Raw genomic sequence first — 2,500 nt, 5'->3', positions numbered from 1 at the left:
AGCTGAGGGAACGGTTGCTGCTGCTTTAAAGGAGAAACATCTTGGAAAGAGCAGGAAAGACTCACCATCAAAGAAAACAAGGATATGGAACCCTGACATTATTACTGATGGAAATGCTTGATAATTGTCATGATTTGATGATGGTGGTGGTGGTTCACATGTATAAATAAGGTATTGTGGGTTGAGTCTTTCGCTTACGGCCATACCACCCTGAGCACGCCCGATCTCGTCTGATCTCGGAAGCTAAGCAGGGTCGGGCTTGGTTAGTACTTGGATGGGAGACCGCCTCGGAATACCAGGTGCTGTAAGCTTTTTCGAATTTGCTTTGCAACCAGCAGAGGGAACGGTTGCTGCTGCTTTAAAGGAGAAACATCTTGGAAAGAGCAGGAAAGACTCAACATCAAAGAAAACAAGGATATGGAACCCTGACATTATTACTGATGGAAATGATTGATAATTGTCATGATTTGATGATGGTGGTGGTGGTTCACATGTATAAATAAGGTATTGTGGGTTGAGTTTTTCGCTTACGGCCATACCACCCTGAGCACGCCCGATCTCGTCTGATCTCGGAAGCTAAGCAGGGTCGGGCTTGGTTAGTACTTGGATGGGAGACCCCCTGGGAATACCAGGTGCTGTAAGCTTTTTCGAATTTGCTTTGCAACCAGCAGAGGGAACGGTTGCTGCTGCTTTAAATGAGAAACATCTTGGAAAGAGCAGGAAAGACTCAACATCAAAGAAAACAAGGATATGGAACCCTGACATTATTACTGATGGAAATGTTTGATAATTGTCATGATTTGATGATGGTGGTGGTGGTTCACATGTATAAATAAGGTATTGTGGGTTGAGTCTTTCGCTTACGGCCATACCACCCTGAGCACGCCCGATCTCGTCTGATCTCGGAAGCTAAACATGGTCGGGCTTGGTTAGTACTTGGATGGGAGACCGCCTGGGAATACCAGGTGCTGTAAGCTTTTTCGAATTTGCTTTGCAACCAGCTGAGGGAACGGTTGCTGCTGCTTTAAAGGAGAAACATCTTGGAAAGAGCAGGAAAGACTCACCATCAAAGAAAACAAGGATATGGAACCCTGACATTATTACTGATGGAAATGATTGATAATTGTCATGATTTGATGATGGTGGTGGTGGTTCACATGTATAAATAAGGTATTGTGGGTTGAGTCTTTCGCTTACGGCCATACCACCCTAAGCACGCCCGATCTCGTCTGATCTCGGAAGCTAAGCAGGGTCGGGCTTGGTTAGTACTTGGATGGGAGACCGCCTGGGAATACCAGGTGCTGTAAGCTTTTTCGAATTTGCTTTGCAACCAGCAGAGGGAACGGTTGCTGCTGCTTTAAAGGAGAAACATCTTGGAAAGAGCAGGAAAGACTCAACATCAAAGAAAACAAGGATATGGAACCCTGAAATTATTACTGATGAAAATGATTGATAATTGTCATGATTTGATGATGGTGGTGGTGGTTCACATGTATAAATAAGGTAATGTGGGTTGAGTCTCTCGCTTACGGCCATACCACCCTGAGCACGCCCGATCTCGTCTGATCTCGGAAGCTAAGCAGGGTCGGGCTTGGTTAGTACTTGGATGGGAGACCGCCTGGGAATACCAGGTGCTGTAAGCTTTTTCGAATAAGCTTTGCAACCAGCAGAGGGAACAGTTGCTGCTGCTTTAAAGGAGAAACATCTTGGAAAGAGCAGGAAAGACTCACCATCAAAGAAAACAAGGATAGGGAACCCTGACATTATTACTGATGGAAATGCTTGATAATTGTCATGATTTGATGATGGTGGTGGTGGTTCACATGTATAAATAAGGTATTGTGGGTTGAGTCTTTCGCTTACGGCCATACCACCCTGAGCACGCCCGATCTCGTCTGATCTCGGAAGCTAAGCATGGTCTGGCTTGGTTAGTACTTGGATGGGAGACCGCCTGGGAATACCAGGTGCTGTAAGCTTTTTCGAATTTGCTTTGCAAACAGCAGAGGGAACGGTTGCTGCTGCTTTAAAAGAGAAACATCTTGGAAAGAGCAGGAAAGACTCACCATCAAAGAAAACAAGGATATGGAACCCTGACATTATTACTGATGGAAATGATTGATAATTGTCATGATTTGATGATGGTGGTGGTGGTTCACATGTATAAATAAGGTATTGTGGGTTGAGTCTTTCGCTTACGGCCATACCACCCTGAGCACGCCCGATCTCGTCTGATCTCGGAAGCTAAGCATGGTCGGGCTTGGTTAGTACTTGGATGGGAGACCGCCTGGGAATACCAGGTGCTGTAAGCTTTTTCGAATTTGCTTTGCAACCAGCTGAGGGAACGGTTGCTGCTGCTTTAAAGGAGAAACATCTTGGAAAGAGCAGGAAAGACTCACCATCAAAGAAAACAAGGATATGGAACCCTGACATTATTACTGATGGAAATGCTTGATAATTGTCATGATTTGATGATGGTGGTGGTGGTTCACATGTATAAATA

At 45.0% G+C, this 2,500-nt stretch overlaps 7 non-coding genes across 7 annotated transcripts; all 7 read left to right on the top strand.

The window, feature by feature from the left end:
- The first annotated feature begins 192 nt into the window (after window positions 1-192).
- Window positions 193-311, top strand: LOC132997737 (5S ribosomal RNA). Its single transcript, XR_009677779.1, has one exon. It is a non-coding gene; the product is annotated as a 5S ribosomal RNA (ribosomal RNA).
- Window positions 312-525: 214 nt separating this feature from the next.
- Window positions 526-644, top strand: LOC132997877 (5S ribosomal RNA). The gene has a single exon (XR_009677904.1). It is a non-coding gene; the product is annotated as a 5S ribosomal RNA (ribosomal RNA).
- A 214-nt stretch (window positions 645-858) lies between these two features.
- Window positions 859-977, top strand: LOC132997768 (5S ribosomal RNA). Its single transcript, XR_009677808.1, has one exon. It is a non-coding gene; the product is annotated as a 5S ribosomal RNA (ribosomal RNA).
- A 214-nt stretch (window positions 978-1,191) lies between these two features.
- Window positions 1,192-1,310, top strand: LOC132997747 (5S ribosomal RNA). The gene has a single exon (XR_009677788.1). It is a non-coding gene; the product is annotated as a 5S ribosomal RNA (ribosomal RNA).
- Window positions 1,311-1,524: 214 nt separating this feature from the next.
- On the top strand, window positions 1,525-1,643 carry LOC132997793 (5S ribosomal RNA). The gene has a single exon (XR_009677831.1). It is a non-coding gene; the product is annotated as a 5S ribosomal RNA (ribosomal RNA).
- A 214-nt stretch (window positions 1,644-1,857) lies between these two features.
- On the top strand, window positions 1,858-1,976 carry LOC132997812 (5S ribosomal RNA). The gene has a single exon (XR_009677849.1). It is a non-coding gene; the product is annotated as a 5S ribosomal RNA (ribosomal RNA).
- A 214-nt stretch (window positions 1,977-2,190) lies between these two features.
- LOC132997748 (5S ribosomal RNA) lies at window positions 2,191-2,309 on the top strand. Its single transcript, XR_009677789.1, has one exon. It is a non-coding gene; the product is annotated as a 5S ribosomal RNA (ribosomal RNA).
- The last annotated feature ends 191 nt before the right edge of the window (window positions 2,310-2,500 follow it).

This window comes from Limanda limanda, unplaced genomic scaffold, assembly GCF_963576545.1.
Source record: "Limanda limanda unplaced genomic scaffold, fLimLim1.1 SCAFFOLD_262, whole genome shotgun sequence".
NCBI lineage: Eukaryota > Metazoa > Chordata > Actinopteri > Pleuronectiformes > Pleuronectidae > Limanda > Limanda limanda.
The sequence above is the reverse complement of the archived record's forward strand: the minus strand, read 5'-3'. Positions and strand labels throughout refer to the sequence as shown.